The sequence below is a fragment of the Labrus bergylta genome, chromosome 11 (genome assembly GCF_963930695.1).
Source record: "Labrus bergylta chromosome 11, fLabBer1.1, whole genome shotgun sequence".
Lineage (NCBI taxonomy): Eukaryota > Metazoa > Chordata > Actinopteri > Labriformes > Labridae > Labrus > Labrus bergylta.
In genome coordinates, this window is record NC_089205.1 from 22,334,735 (window position 1) to 22,352,339 (window position 17,605).

Below are 17,605 nucleotides of genomic sequence, written 5' to 3' on the forward strand. Positions count from 1 at the left end.
AAAAATATGTGCCAGGAGAAAGGTCTGTGGAGGACAATAAAAAAAGGCTTGCTGGGAAGGATTAAGGCCAGTAGTTAATGTTAAGGGTATGTAATAATATTCTGTATCTCAAAATATTCATCAGAGTTTATATATCTGTATTTATTTAAATCTGATCCTGTCAGTAATCACAATGCGCTATATTTTTGTATCAAGCTAAAAAAGCACAATTTGCTGTACCTCCTGGTTCATCTTTGAAGAATTGGCCACCCTCGGAGAGTAACGCACCAGCTATCAGAGCACAATGGGTTTTTACTTCCTCCACTAAGACTGTGTTAAGAGGTCGTTGTCTGAACACAAAATGAAAAATGGAAAGTTCATGTCCATTTAAATGAATCCTACACATTACATTTCGTGTCTATTTCATGAACTGATGTTACCTGGGCTGACATTTAAAGGTGCTAACCCTTTATTGTAATTCTTTCTTTATACTAAGTGTTTGGTTTTTAAGTTTTTTTAAATCTTTCGTGAGATTTCTTACGGAATAAATAGTTGTATAAACTGTTCATGTAATTCTAGGGATACATAGAAAAGCAATATTATGAGAATTTATATTTATTTGGGACCATCTTATAAGCGTACCTTTTGTTTTTAATTTGATTTTCCAAGAAGAACTAGAGCCAGTCGTTCAGACACGCATGTCCCCTCAGGATGATTTTTTAATAACTTTTGTGACCCATGAGCTCTTCATTTATTCATTTATAAACATAATCAGGAGAACATTTATAATTTTCCAGTATTCTTGTTTATGATATAAAAATGACATTCCAATCAGCCTTACCTGAACTTTGTCTTTGTGCTAATTAGAAACTATTATCATGCTTACACACTTAATCATGAGGGTGAACATGGTTAATATTATACCTGCTAAATATCATTTTCATCAACAGTGTGTTAGCATTTCTGACATTAGCATTTAGCTTCAGGCACAGCCTCGCAGAGCAGCTAGCTTATCTATAAACTCTTAGTGTGGGTCATTTACATTTAATCAACGCTATAAGCTGCTATTCTAATGAGCTAATTCATTATATTATCTCAAATGTATCTGTGTATACAGCAAAGGAGCTGTTTTCCTGCTTAGCCTGTTTGTTAGACGCTTGCTAACACGAGGATTTCTTACTTCATACTGTGGGAAGTTTGTGGCCCACAGCACAAAGCCAGTAACTGTGATTGAAACAAACAAGGCAGACTCTAATGTAGGGCTCCAGACTTACAAAGGCAAGAAGCAGTGGCGATAACAAGTAAACACAATGCTGCCAGCTCTGTGATCAATTTCTGTCAACTACGTCTGTTCCTTTGTCGACACAACAGTAGGAAAGGAGGCCCGTCTTTATTTGGGGCAGAGTATTTGAGAGTAAAAAATAAAGTCAAATGCTGGCCCGCTGGAGGCTGTCGTGAGGTGAGATGACAGTCCCAGTCATAAATGGGCCAAGTAATTAGGGCTTTAGAAAGAAATGAGAGCTTGAAGACGAGCACAGAACACGCTGTCTCCTCTCCATCCACCTCAGTCAGATAGAGAGCAGACCACCCCAGGACAGGATTCATAGCCCAAATACACACTGCTGAAAAAAGAGGCGATAGTAGATGGAAACCTCTGACACATAATGTATTTCATGTCTTTATCCCACTGAGCACCGAGCCAGCAGGCATTCAAAGAGCTCCCCTTTTATCTGAGCTGTGTCCTCTCTGCAGCTCAGGGGTACAGTGAAGAGCAACAGAATTTTGGTATCGTGATGACTCCTGCTGCAATATCTATGACACAGAAAGAACGAGTTAAAAGAGAGACATTGGTGCAAAACAACATGCCACCATATTCTGAGTCTTAACTCGTCAATTACATCAGCTCGGTCTGCAGCCCGAAGCGTCAAAATAGGACGATATTGGTATCACTCTGTTTCAGTAATTGGCACATGTAGGACTATGCAGTTAGGTTAGCAACACTTAAAATGTAAGAAATAAAAATATAAACACAAATAAAGCAGTATAGTTAGCAATAATATTTATTTATTCAAAGTCCCTGAAACAGAACTTCGAGAGTTCCTAACTGCCATGTCATGACGTATTTCCAACCAATCACCAGTTGGACAGCGAGACATAACGTTGGGATGAATTCAGTGGATCATTAGCTTTGACAAAGGTTTTCAATAGGCCAAAAACTTAGTTAACGCCCCCGGAGTGCCGGATGACTCTCCAGATATTTTAAACGTTTTACAGGAAGAGAAAAAACAATGAGTATGATGCAAAAATACTCAGATAATGCTTAATCTAAACACATTTAGTAGAACAAACACCTAGCTGTGGGAGTGCCACCCACCTGGGGGAGGGGTCACTGCCTTTTGTGATGTCATGAAGGGAAAATCTCCAAACGGCCTGTTTGAGCATACATTTTCTGGTAAGTGGAGCAGGCAAAAGATGCAGAGAATGGACTTTTCTCGTGATTGGGGGGTTTGTAGGCAGACTAGAGACACATGTTAGGAAGACACTGTAAAGAGTATTTGTCATAATTTGTGACCTTTATACTTCTTAAAGAGATGTCAGCTTTTCTTTAAGAAGGGAATCAAAACCCAGTCTCCTGGCTTAGTCCAACGTGATTGTTTCACCCATCCATCCCCCCGATTGCTTCCCAAAGTTAACTTTCCCGCTTCTCATACTTTGACACCATCTTCAACTTTACATCAGGACAATGAACTACAGGACTGCATATAATGAAGCCATGGACCAAACATTAAGCTTTATATTTTGATGGGTTGGGCCAGTGACCAAGCTGCTGTTTTGATGACTTGGCAATGCAAATGGGCTGGACATGGATTGTGGACAATGGTTGGCTGAGAGTGTACATTACTTTAGCGTTAAAGCAGAATTACCAGAACTTGTAATGTCGCCAAGAAAAGAAATATTGTTTAGGTTCATAATTGTTGTTTGCATATTTGGATGTGGACATCAGCTTCCATTGTCTTTATAGTAATCTGAGTCAAGGTCCTAGTGCCCACTGCAGACTGTACATCCTTTTCTCCATTTATCTCGGTGTGCTCACATGCCGGTGAGAGACTGCACTGTGAACTCAGGCATTTCACACACCTGCACCAAGGGCTCATCCTCTTCAACCATGCCTGAAATATCTCCAAAGAAACACTTGAGCAGACACAAGTTTAAAAAAAAAACACTCCAAAAACACATATTTGACAAGTGACACCAATTGTCAAACATGGAATACATCCTTATTTCTCTTGCATATAGTCTGATTAATACCATGAGGTTTGTAGTCTTGCATCAAGAATATTCAACACCTGCATCAGTAACTCTGAGAGAAATCCATCCTCTGCTTCTCTTGTCATGCAACATATCTATTGCATTCAGTATTTGTCCATATCTTTCCACAAATGTGTGTGAATTCTCAGAATTGCATGTTTTTAGAAGCAAAACTTTATTTAGTACATAAAAGCAAACAAGGTTTGTTCTTGTTGAACTGATTAAGATGAGCAGGCACCCATTTCACAGAGGCTACAGTCCTCATTGCACTGGTCGCAGGTTCTACTCCAGATCCTGACACTGTTTGGTGCATGTATTCTTCATTTTCTCTCCCTACATTTCCTTTCACTCAGCAGCTTTCCTAAATGCCCCCCCAAAAATGAAATAATAAAAAGTAATCAAGAAGACCAACAAAAAAAATTGAAGGTTGTCATATGATTAGAGATCTCCATGTACATTTTTTACTGGAACTTAATTTCAATATTAAAATATATTTCCAGTATTGTTGACTGTGCTTCTTTTAGATCTGAGGGCTCTTTGAATTGCAGATAGAGAAGTAGCACTGTTACGGCTCTCCTGGTGTCTCAGAGAACATATCTCAAGTAGACAACATGTCATTAGAAGGAGCCTTGTCCACGCACTGTTGCCATGTAGGATTGTAGCCACTTGCTCTGAAGCATTTTGCAGTATGTTTTGCAAAACAATATTGTGGCAAAAGCATTTCTTTTCTTTTCCCTGAATAATTTTGGTTCTTTCTCCCATTTTTTGGGAGTTGAAATGACCTTCCCTTTTCCCTCCCATTGCAATATTTGTTTACAACCTTGTATAAACTGAAAGTTTGTCAAAACACATTGAACAGACTTGTATCCTGCTTTTTAAGAAATATGTCTCCTTATATTTGATTAGATTCAATTCAAATTCAAATAACTTCATTTATCCGTTATATAGGATTCAGTCTGAAATGTGTCTTGCATAACAGTGGCTCCATTTGAGACATACAAATTAAAGACAAGATACAAAGAAACAAACATTTGACTCAACATTTCCATCACCCAACACATATTCAGAGGCCTGAAATGTGATATGGGCTTCAGCTCCATATTCAGTTTTAGGATGGACTGGATAAGCGTGTTTTCACTCTGATCTGATTAAAACTTGAGGCCCTGTGTCTCAGGTTTAAAGGTAATAGTGAGACTTCACTGTTCAGTGCAGGGTTAGGGTCAGAGACAATTTTGTTAGTCTGCCTTACATGTTTTTACTAAAGGAGGATTCATAGAGTCTCTAGAGTGGTTGACCTACAATCTTTTACAGGATTATTTTTTTTTATTTTTTTATTTTACCAGGTTGGTCACATTGAGATTAAAAACATATTTTTCAAAGGAGACCTGGCCGAGACAGGCAGCAGCAAAAAAACAAACAAGTTACAGACGGAAATACAAAGAAAGACAAAGTACAATTTACAAAACACTACATTTTGGATTAGTGATTGGTGGAGCAGTTTTGACTTATAAGTAGTGGGCAGACACATGTACCATAGTATAAAACAGTACTGTAGGACACTTATAGATCACAGAAATAAAAAAACAAAAATGTGTCTACTCACCTCAAAAGATCTCAGTCACTTGATGAAATTAAATTTTAGTTGTATACATTTTATCTTTGACAATATATTCTGTACATTGGTCCATAGTGTGATAGTATCATCATCCTGGGTAAAACATTGTGAAAATATCCTGTCTTGAGTTAGCCTTTCATTTCTTTGGTGGTCTAAACTTCCATATGTATCCTACCACACAGTTTTCTGTACAACCAGAGACAACTAAAAGTTTTGCCAAGTTTGCCCAAACCATCACACCTTGGACATGTTTTTAACAAGGAGAGCTGACCCCCACTGTGAGCCGAGCCTGAACAAAAGTGAGCCCAACTACATCTAATTGGTAGTTCTCAACTGACTGCACCAGCTTTGGTTTTTTTTATTCCTCAGAGATGTTACATTTCACTTACTTAGAGTCCCCCTACGTATCCCAAAGTTGAACCTGTCAGACTCCCCTCACTTACCACAGTTTAGCCAGCAGCTATTGAGACTCTCTGTGTTCCCATGTACTGTAACTGTACTGCAGCTTGCATGGGATAGAGATATTTCATTCTTCTGTGAGTATGCATGTTATAAAAGCAGATATTGAAGTACTGTTATTTAGAGCTGTGTCACTATTAGGATTAAGAACATCTGTGCAGTGCTCTTTTTCAGTACATGTGTGCCTAAATTGAAGAGCTGTTTTTCCACTGAAATAGCAGCGTGATATTTCTGGCTGGTTAAGCCGAACATGTGGCATTCTTCCTGGAAAGCTGACCTGTGTCGGTCTGTCGACAAGTTAATGTTCAAGTCACCCAATGCCCATCTGCAACTGCTCCTCTTTTCTCTCCATCTGTTCTCTGGTAATGCTGTGCGCACACACACACACACACACACACACACACACACACACACACACACACACACACACACACACACACACACACACACACACACACACACACACACACACACACTCATGTCTTTAATGTATTGCTGAAAGGTAGCAGAGCTGAAAAGCATAAAATTCTCCATTCATCATTTCATCAAGTACCTGTGAAAATTAGAGCTCAGTATGCTGGAGGCAGTTTTGGCTGATGGGGCATCGTCTTCAAAGAACATGAAGGAATAGATGCTCGGATCATATCTCAGCTAAAAGTCCTGTTAGAATCAGTGAAAAGTAAAATCTCGCACTCTCCCACCTTCCAGCTGCTACACCACCAACTCAATGCATGTGACAGTGGATAGCACGAGTTATCATCACACTAACTATAGCAGCTTTATCCGATTTCATGAACAGATCTCACAATCCTGGTCATTTATTTAATCTGCCATCTGGTCTTAGAAAAACTTGAATGATATATACGGTAGCTTCTCTCTGCAGCCTCACCTGTATGCGCCAACAAAAGATGACTAAAAGGTCATGGAGATTTATTCACTCATCCAGGATTGATGCTTGACCTCACTGTGTGTCATTGCTTTCTTGGTTTTATATGATTAACAAGTTGCAGATGTAGGCGCTTATCCTGCATATCAAGCGAAGCTGCTGCAGCTGACTCCTCACTTTTCTTCTCCCTTCTTGCACATGGAGTGAATGTAAATGGATTTGAACTTTAGCTGCCTCTCCACATCATATTCTGACACACAGGACCTACAGCTGCATGTCACAGACAAAATAATTGACTTTGAACGGATCTGAGATTGATGCCTCAATGGCTTTAAAGGCAATCTCAAAAGATATGAGTCAATGTGGATGGTGCGTTGAACCACCACTATACCTACTATATAACAGATTTACCTTAATGTAATGGATGTACTAATATGTATTTTTTAATATAAAAATAAACCATGCTCTGGTTAGGTTTATGATGCCATGGAGGCACAAGCCATAGGTTTTTTGGAAAATTTCTTAGAAGTCTTGATTTTGGCGTCGTGGACCTCGCCATCTTGTGTTTTTTTTTGCAGCAAGATACTAACACATTGGAGGACAGATTAGATATCCATTACTACGCCTTTATCCTGACTGACATGACCAGTGCTAGTAACCACACCTCAAAGCATACACCTCATTGTCACTTAATTTTAACCTAAAATAAACATGAAGACTTGAAACTAATGCACAAGAACATAAACTCAATTACATTTGGAGGTAATGTTTACTGACTTTATCATCCATCACATTTCCAGTCACAGCAGGCTTCTCTTTAGTTTAAAGCTTTGATAAGCTCACTGTTAATGACAACTGATGTTTAAATTCAATAGAGCTTTCCTTTAACACTTTGGTAGTAATTTCTGTCTGAAGTTATTTGAGACCAGAAACAAAGCTAAGAGGAGAGTGAAAATTGGATTTCATATAGGTGGCTAGAAATACCACTTCAGTTAAAAGCTGTGTAAGAAAGAGTTCCCGGCTTACTCAACATCCTCAAAGTGGCCAAAAATGTCAAATACAGGTTTGTGTTCAGGTGTGGATGAATGGTTAAATTGGTGCATTATTGTTTGCTGAGTTAGATCTGTAAAGATTTAAGGACATATCAGACGTTACCCCTCTATGTCCAACATACAGACAATTGGGGAGATATTGGTTTCATATCTTTGAGTTTTTGACTGCGTCTTATTCGTATATCTGTAGCATCATATGTTTCCTCTACTCTCCAAAGTATCACAAATATTACCCATATCTATGTTCTCTGATCCATGTTTTAGTGAGTACTCAGAATGAAAGAAACAGATCTAAAGAATCCAGACATTATAACCAGAACTTCAGCATGTTCAGCTCAGTTTTAGAGACCATCATGGTTTATTGAGATGAATGGAGCTGGAGTGCATGTAGGGTTTAGTTTTATTACAAAGTAATACAAATAAAACACTAAGTGACTAAGCAGAAAAACAACATTTGGTTGTTATAGTGTTTTGTGGTTGTTGTAAATTCAGTGTTGTTTAATGTGGTGAGCCAACAGCAGTGTTCTTATTGCCGTTGTTTACTCCTGTGCACCTCATTGGTGTGATATTGGCTATACACACCACTTTACTTCAGCGGTATGCAGTTGTCCAAGTCAATACTCCCAGCCATTCGTCATGTTAACCTCCATACGAAGACCTTGAAACTAATTACCCTAAAATATAATGAAGCCTAATTGTTATTAAACAACTGAACAGACAGCACTTCTTATCTATTGATGCATTTAAATCAATTCAGACATGAAACACCCTCACTGTTGGCACTGCCGCTGAACACACAGCATATGCAACCTGCAGATGATGAGGTGACTAAAGGTCTGTGTGTGGGATTATGAGTTCGTGGTTAGAATTAGGACTGATTGGCGTTCTTCATTCCCTCTGGACGTGACCTCTCTCCCTCCCTGCCCACAGCAGACAGGCCTGTTAAGATGCAGGAAGAGAAGAAGAGCAGCTTGAACGTCGGCTCAGCCCATTTTCCAAAAGACAGCCTCAGCAATGATTGACAGGGGGAGAGGCTACATTTACCCTTATAGAAATACATGAGATTGTGAAAAAAGACGCACATAAGAAATACTGGAGTGCAAAAAGGCTTGGCACTGAATAGCCAAACAGGGTGCATTAGAATTGGGGAGCATAATGCATGAAGTGATGGACTGATTCAAGAGGATGATGGAATACATAAATGCATCAATACAGAAATTCAATTTTGAAGCCAAATAGAATCTTTTGTCCTGTGAACATTTTAGAAAAAAGAAACGTCCTCTTTAATCATCAGTGGCAGAATACTGACAGATAAGAAGCAGGACTGGAGTTAGTCGAACTGCATTAATGCTTAGGCCAAGCTTCTACAGTGTTTGCGTTTTATAAATCATTATAAGTCAACAGTTAAATTACAGCTTTGAAATGAACTTTTTGGATCACCAACCACTTATCACATATATCTGTGAGCTCTAATTTGACTAATACCGCTATGGCATATGGATAAGTGCACCTGTTTAATACATTTTGTAATGCATTATAAAGTATAAAGACGCCACTCTACAGCCCAGCACATATATTTTAGAAGCTCACCCGTTCTCACCTTTTCCATAGCTGTTTTAAATGCACAGGGTGAGTAATGCAACTGATGAGACAACCATTATTGGCCACACCAACATTTGCACTCTCCTTTAAATTGTGTCCATTAAAAACGCCAGTAAATAGATGTGCAGCTGCCTTCACAGTGCGATTGTCTTTCAAATGGGATTCTACAGTTGACACAATAAGTAGGTCTAAAGCAGTTAAAGTACTTGTTTAAAGTTGCACACACTCTTTTGGTACTTCAGGAAGATGAGGTTGATAATTGGCTTTCAAGTGACAAATTCATCTACTGTTCCCTAGAAGTCGTACACAGACGCTTTGTCGCGGCCTTTGGCGTGCACGTTAACTTCTTATCTCTCCTGGGTGGGTGAGTTGAGAGATGCACAACATCTAAGCTGTATCCACCGAAACGTGTCCGTGAGAAGGCGATTATTCAAGTGGGCAGCGTCCCCAGAGCTTAGCGTGATGTTTTCCTACATTTAGTGATAAATCAGGTATTGATCCAGCAGTGGGATGTAGAAGTTCACTGCTCTGAATAAATTCACTGCAAAATCAAAGGTTGATACTGTATACAAGTCCAAAGCTTTATTTCTTATCAGACATGGTAGAGAGACAGTCAGAATAGATTCATTTCAGTGTTTCATACAAGGAATCCTTACAAATTACTTATAAGAATTGAAAGATAATTTGTCGAGATGTTACGTTTCTTATAAAAGGTTTTGAATACAAGTAGGAGATTTGGTAACATTCTTCAGTGCTTCGAATTGGAAACAAATACTGTGAAGAGGCTCCTTGTCTCTCAGACACGATGCTGATGCTGGTGTCATTAGTTAAGCGCAGCTTTAGGACCCGGGGAGGCTGACGCGGCTGTTCGCTGCAGGAGAAGCATGGACAGATCTGTATGCGCTGGCTCTCCACGGCTGCGCGATCTTCACCGTACATAACCGCACAGGATATTCTTTTTCTACCCTGAAGGATACGCTTTATCAAAGGACACTGCTTTGGTTCCTGTTTCCAATGTCTTATTTCTAATTGAAAAAAAATAACAAATAAAAGAAAAAGGGGGATAACCGGCGTCCTCTCAACTCGCTCCAGCACTAGTTGTAAGCTGTACAATTCCTTGGCTTCCCTCCCTACAGCGCGCGCAGCGAATAAAAGTTTTACGGACTCGCCGGTATGGATCACTTCTGCTTTTAAGGGACAAACACGTGCAGCAGCAGCAGCAGCATTTTGGAGAAGGTGAGTTGGATTTCACTTCACCGGCTTTGTGTGTCAAGAATGGTGCATGTGCTACAGCAGCAGTTTGGTTGAAAATGAAGCGCGTTGCTCTTTCTGCCGATGTGGAGGAAAGCTTTGCAGGGCTGTCTGCATCATTCATACAGGCTCGGCTGCAGTTCTTCATACTATAGATACAGATTTAGCCGCTACGGTTATGCGTAAAGGACGGTGCCTTTGCGCAAATTCAGAGCAGACAGACTTCTGTCCTCATAGGGCAGCGCATTCTTTTGACAGCAAATCTTACATCTGATCTGATATAAAGTGTCTGAATGGCATGACAGCGTGCAAACCACGCGCCTTTTCCACATACTGTGTCGTGTTGTGTTGTGATTTGACAGGTGTGTGTGTGTTACCTGTCACAGCAGCCTGTTGACAGACTGACTGACAGCTGCTGTGGAGGAGCTGTCCGCCTGTCTGTGGTGCTGAAAGTTTCCGAAGTGGACAAACTGGAGAGAGACACATGCGGATATTCACTGTCTTAGTATGTAAATGAAAATATGATTTAAGTATTCTATAGATATCCATGGAATGAATGATCATGGTTTGTGGGGGTGGGGGTGTTGAGTTACTCAGCTAGCAATATCTTGCCGCACTGAAAGCAGGATCTCAGCAGGGATTGCACTGGACAGTGAGGGACGATGAATCAATACAGTTTAAATGCACACAGAAGGAATTCAAAAAGCCAGAGTCTCCTCTGTGAATGTCCAGCAATACGCTGAATCCCTCTTTGACTTACAGTCTAAAGAAACATTTCAGCTCTCAGTTGTTGTAAATTGATGTTCTATTCTGGTTTATGTCACAGCATGATAGGAAAACCAGTTTCCACTTTGCTGTATTGTTGCAGCTTTTGTGTATTTTTTTCACACTCAGCAAAGCGTTGTCATATATGCTGCATGTATGACTGTTAACGTTTACTGTGCCTCCTGTTGTGTCTTTTAATATGTTGTCAGATGAAGAGGGTGCTGTGTATTTGTCGCTGTCACCCGCTGTGACGATCCTCCTCTCAGTGATTGCTGCTGTCACTAATCCAACGCTCTGCGCTTCTTTTGAGATTTACAAGAAGACAGTGTGGATTTCTGTGAGCAGGTGGAGGTTCCTCCATGCTGCTGTCATTGCATTACCTCATGTTTTTGTCCTTTCTTCTCAGTCACTCCTTGTTTGTGAGTCTCACCAAACTTGGCAGCGGTTGCCTCCCTGGTACTTTCCAGATTGATTCAGAACTGAGGAGCTTTTTTTCTTTTAATCTTTTTGCTCTCTTCTTCCGATGTGATGGAAGAGATAGTGTCAGGTGGATTTTCCAATCAATGATTTTCCTTCGCCCCCCACCCCACCCAGCCAACCCTTCTACCCTGGTTTTGCTTTTTAAATTATTTTATTGGGTTTTCACTTTTCCTTTTTTTTTTTGTCAAACCATTAATTGTATTGTAAGATTTACAAATGCATGGTCTTCCATGTTGTCAAGTGGTTTTTATTAAAGGATACATCTCTCTTTCTGGTTTATTACCATAATTCCATCCACCTATCAATCATTCTTTTGTGTTTTTTTTCCCTTTTATTACATTGAAAACACGATACATCTTTAAACAATACTTGATTAAGTCAGTTTTATCTTTCCTTTTCACTGTACATCTGTGCCACACGCCAGTATATTTTCTTTTCTTTGTCATGGCAACATCCTGAATATGACATATCGCACTGGATCAAGATGGCAATAAGTCCAATAACTGCGATCAGATACAACACAGCCATGAATGAGAAATTAGAGGCACATTAATGGAGAACAAAAGCCCAAAATGAAAATCACTTTATGTGCAGATTACTCTTGCTTTTGTTTGTGGAATGGGTGACTTTACCCAATGTGAACTGCTGGTCACACGTCTGTGGCTGCCTGGGTAAATCTCTCTAATCCAGACAGGCGGACCAGATCTGCCTTCATGGCAAATTTGGAGCTTATGAGGCAGACTTGGAATTCAGTGTGTGGCATCCAAAAGCAGAACATTAATAGATTTCATCTAACAGGATTAGTGATATTTGGAAGTGAGACAGGCTGCAGAAACTGAATAAGACATTAATACCCAGTGAGGAAAAAAAAACCAACAACACTAACTAATGTGTGAATAAAGATTTGTTTTGAAAGGCACACAGACTTTTCTTTCATAAATCTTCCAGAAGTGTGCTGTTGAATAATGACTGCGTTTGAACAAGACTCATTATGATGAGACAAGATTTAACTTTATTAATGTGAGGGAGATTTTTCAGAAGTTACAGCAGTAAGAATTAAATGTAAAGATGCATGAAACCTGGCTCAAAAATCTGAAATAGTACAGGAAACATTCCTGCAATAACAGCTGAAAAAAACACACACAATAATAACCCTGTGATAGGTGAAAATGATAGAGGAAGTTCCCATCACTCTCCTCCACCCTCAAGATGTTCAAACGCCCCGAGGCTGCTGACGATTGATTCCTGTTTTATTGTTTTTATTTTTCATTGCGACACCATTCCGTATGAAATCACTCCCCTGCAAGGATGCCTGATTGAAAATCTCCAGTTCCCCAGTCATATGTGGCTCATCCCCCCCCCTGCAGAGCCCCGAGGCTGAGGGTCCGACATCAGGGTGCTTCTGTTTCCCCCTCCGACACCCGACCTCACATGCAAAAGGTCGAGAGTTGCTAGCTGTCGGCAGGTCTCATCATTCCCACATGACACGGCCATTATGGTGCCCTCTGGATGGCATGTCAGTCACCCATGGTGGCAAGTCAATTAGTCATGTCTGGGGGGAGTTAGCGTGTGTTTGCTAGTCGGATTTTTGACACTGGTGTGCAGGTGGGGTCACAATGGAAGCCGATTACAATTTCTAATTACCTTTTCTATACATTCTGTTTGAATGGAGCGGATTAAGAATTTTATTCAGCTTTAAATCTGTTTTTAGAATCAACAATACATTAGATTAAGTGACATCATGAGGCAGTGGGGTCTCCCTGGGTGGGGTTCTTGGATTTTATTACAATGAAAGATTTGTCTGAGTAGTGACTGTGGGATCCTCTTTTATGACTTAAACTTGTTTGTAACACATCTTTTCACCTTGCTGTGGATAAAAGGTTAATTCTTACATCTTTCTGTGGTTATATTTTGCTTTTGTGTGATTTCTCCTTCAAAATGATTGTTTTTATTTTTTAATGGTCACTGAATTTGCATACCAGAGTCTCCCCACATTGAAAGTGTTCCATGTGTTTTCTATGCTAGGAACAAATTTAGCATGTCTTTCAAAACCAATAAAAAAATATCAAAATAAACCTCCTTCAAATAATTCAGTTCAGTTGAATAAAAACATAGATATTTTTGATATGTATTTTTGGGCTTTTTTGGGACTTTATTGGAGAGATAGGACAGCAAAGAGAGATGGAAATCATGGAGAGAGAGAGTGGGGAATGACATGCAGGGAAGAAGCCACAGGTCGGATCCGAACCTGGACCACAGGTTCCGTACATTGCGCGTGCACACTAACCACTATGCTACCGGCACCCCAAGTTGAATATTTTTGCCGTTATTATTTAGGATTTGTTCCCACTTTGTATCAGTGCCTTTCTTTTGAGTTATCATGTTACATAAGTCTCTAATACACCCAGAGCATCTGTAGGATAACATACTTTTGAGTTAAGAATAACTGACGTCATCATCAGCAACAAAAACTTGCAGGAGAGTAGAGAGAAGGAAATAGGAAGGAGGAGATGGTAATCAAAGGCGTGGATTAAGGTATCTTTTCTTGCCTCTCAAGAAGAGTCAGCATCGTGTAAATCCAAAAAATAATCTGCATGGAGATAAATGCTGTTAGGTACCTGAAAGATTGTTCTGGAGAAAGACATCACAACATACCCAGATATACACATTTACATTTTAGTTCATATATCTTTGTACACTGACTACATTCTCCCAGTTCTGATTTCAGACATACTTTCCTGTTTGTATTTACAGTATGTGATCATACCATTACAGACACATTTTCTTTTCATTCCCCAAATCTGTAATACATTTCGAATACACAGCTCCATAAAGTGTGAAATAGAAGAGATAGAAAATGTGTCTGAGGCCGTATACTCTATCATTTGTCTCAGGATAACTGAGCATTTACTGCCTCACAACTCACGGCAACACAACCCCATAGAAAGTATCATCTCCATCAGCCGTAGTCGGCACTAAGATGCTCAGTTGCATGCTTCACTGTAACAAATATTTCCAGAAAATAGGAGGCAATCCTGAGCTGCATGCCACTTAGCATTAAAGCAAAATGTATTTGGAGTAAGCCTGTGTGATAGACTGCTGCCCTATTCACAGTCTTGTGTTGTACACCTGCTGTAAGCTGCTTCATGCCTCTGCATGGGACGATAAGCTGAGGCTGTGAGCCGCCTCAGCATGAACAAGGCTTACTTACATTGAAAAGCTTACAGACAAATGTGAACGCATTTGGCAGATGCAGAAAGTCGTGTTGACTGTAAACCACAAGATGCTGGGCAGAACATATAGGATGCTCCTTAATGTTAGTGAATGGTAAAAGCCGAGTTGAAATCAGTTTTCCTTTATGCTAAATGAGCAGCTAGATCCTTGCTGAAAAGGAAGTTGTGTTTATCAATAGCCCCGTCTTAACTCGTCATAGTCTGGTCATTGTCCACCCATGAAAAAGAAAAGAGATCACGCTACATGTATGACTGTTCCTCTATAATGGGAGACAAACATCACACTTGGTATGATGAAGCTGCTGACTCAGCAGGTGTTTGAAAAAGTACAAAAAGTAGAATTGAATCAATGCCGACACTAGCAAGATAAGCTAGCTAGCGCCTAAGCATTGCTTTTCTGAGAGTTGAAGGTTGCCGAGCCAGTATACTGTTTATAGTATAGTTTATATCAAACTCAAAGCAATAGCATACTAAGCTAGGACATATGTGCAATATTAGCAGTGTTGTTGTAGACAATGTTTTCTCAAGTTCAATAGAAATATCAGTTCAACCTCAATGTGGAAAAAGTTACAATTACCCTTATAACTTTCTGTTATGTTCACACCTTAAAGAAGCATGATGTAGGAAGTAATACAATCAGTGCAGTGTCATGATTTCACTTTATGGACCACTTCTGTCCCATTCAATGGAAGTCCAATTTCTTTTTCTGGATCCTCTTCCTCACTTTCTGGACGTCCCCTATGTCTGTAGGTAGACACCCACCCTGCCCAGCGTTTGGTAGGATATCTGCAGTCTATTATTTTGTGGTTCTTCTTGCTGTAAGATGCTGCATTATTTAGCAGGGCTTGAAGTTATAAAACAGCTCGGCTCTCAGTGGGAGGCGCCGAGCTGTACTCTGGCTGTTTTTTTTTTTTTTTATTCTTTAGGTTTTTAAATCGGTTTTTGATTTTGGACTGTCTGGTACTTGGCGAAGTTTGAGATGTGGGAATGAGATAGTGAAGGGCTTCTGAGAACCACGTTTATTTGATAAAAGTCATGTCCTCCCCTTTCTTCTTCATCCTCCAGCTCTAACGTCTTCCTCTCTGATTCGCTGATGTCACTCATCATTACCTTATAATGCAATGTCAAGCTGACTACTCTGTGTTTTTTTTTTTTTTTTTTAAATGCATGAGTGTCTCTCAATCATCAATCCAGACATGTGGGTGTGCCTTTTATGGTGCAACACAATGACCACACTAGCTGAGAAATCCATCAAAGACAAAGAAGAAAAAAAAAACACACAAGGTCACTTCTGCAGAGTGCATGTTAGCTTGGATTCAGGCAACGGGCTGTTGTTTGCATGCTCCTGTTTGTCTCATGCAGTATCTTTAAACATTGTGGCAAACTTTGTGCCTGCTCAGCAGTGGCTCAGTGTTTGATGTCAATACACAATTCCAAACGGGATGAGGAAGAGTACACAGATGGCTGGTTCGTGTTGACTGTCTGTGTCTCTGATGTCGCGTTGAAACGAGATCAAATGTACTCTAGTATGTGTGTTGGTACATTCATTCGTATGATATCTTTGCAAAAGTCCACTTACACACATTGATGAGAATATGTCGGCGGTGATCGTGCAATAATCATCTACTTCCATATGTTTGTCTGCGTACACACTGCACCACAACAGAGGCCGGGTCATCATCAGTACGGAGCTGAAGACGTTGTCCGCAGAGACAAAGGCGACGGACGCCTCATTGGCCGAAGCCGAGAACAAAGCATGAACAGTGCAGCGTTGCATTAAGTCAGGTAGATGAACAGATACATGAATTAATCTGTGGTATAGTGAAATGCTCTCTCGGCTCGTCCACTCCAAATCAATGGCCATTATGTTTCCTGGGCTGCTGTGTGGAGAGTGTGCACGCACATGCCCCGTGCAATAGTAGCTTTGCTTAATGATGGGCCGGCGCGGCTCTGTGAACATCGTTTGTCCCCTTTAATTACCTGGAGGTAGAGATTGTTATTCATGGTATGGGACGGGGGAATAGCCCTCTCTACGCCTCCCCCTTCCCTGAGGCCTCTGCTCTTAGCATTGATGTGGAGGATGTGCACGAAGCAGATGCTACCCCATGATTTCTGAGTGTTTGTACTAATGATGAGCTCCACTAGGCTATCTTTCAACCCTTTTAATGGTGGTTCAGCCTGATTTAAAGTCTGATTTTATGGATGGAGCAGTGGTTTCCACTCCTGCTCATCACCAGGGGCCAACCTTGGGCTCTTTTTATGCAGCATGACTGCAATTCTTTACACTGCGATCCTTAATGGAGTTGAGGGCTTGTCTGGTACTGTTTGCTTAAGAAACACATCAGTATTTTTCTCCTCTTCATTGCAAATTGTGTTTACTGACTAAACTTGATCATCTTCCAAACCACAACACAGCTCTTCAGATTGATCCGCTTTCACAGCAGCTACTGATCTCCATTCATTTCACTGCTGCATAGAATGCAACTTTAATGTCCTATAAAAAAGTATCCAATCACTTGCCGATCATGTTTGACTGTGTGAAATTCCCTAGTATTAACTTAAAAGCAGCGCTTTGCAAACTGTCTTTGTTGATGCATTCAAAGAGGCCAAGACATTTCAGATTTGACAGTGAAATGCACAGAGGATAATAAAAGAAAACAGTCCCAGGAGACAAACAATAAGAAAATAACCTTTTTTGTTAAAGGTGATTCATTGATATGCTGTTATTTCCTGGTTTAATGAGCTAAAAGTTACTTCTTTGACTTTAAGTTACCCAGTAAGTCCTTGGTCACAGCTACATAACCACACAAAGGTCAGGTCATTTTGACAAAGAAAGAAAGCATGTTGCATCATCCTTCTTTGGACAGCTCAACGTGTTTGTTTATTTTACTCGTGCAAAGAGTTCTTAGACCTTGATCGCCTTTACCTCGGACAAATCAATAATGTCACCCAGACGCTCTCGGACAAAACAAAT

At 40.1% G+C, this 17,605-nt stretch overlaps 1 protein-coding gene across 3 annotated transcripts in view; it reads left to right on the plus strand.

The window, feature by feature from the left end:
- The first annotated feature begins 9,813 nt into the window (after nt 1–9,813).
- Nucleotides 9,814–17,605, plus strand: part of robo1 (roundabout, axon guidance receptor, homolog 1 (Drosophila)) — a 226,089-nt gene continuing 218,297 nt past the window's right edge. Inside the window, exon 1 of one of the 3 annotated variants that reach the window (XM_065960089.1) lies at nt 9,814–10,138. The gene's annotated coding sequence lies outside the window, so the exon portion shown is untranslated. The remainder of the gene's footprint in view (nt 10,139–17,605) is intronic. The other 2 variants (XM_065960085.1, XM_065960087.1) reach the window with 2 other exon arrangements.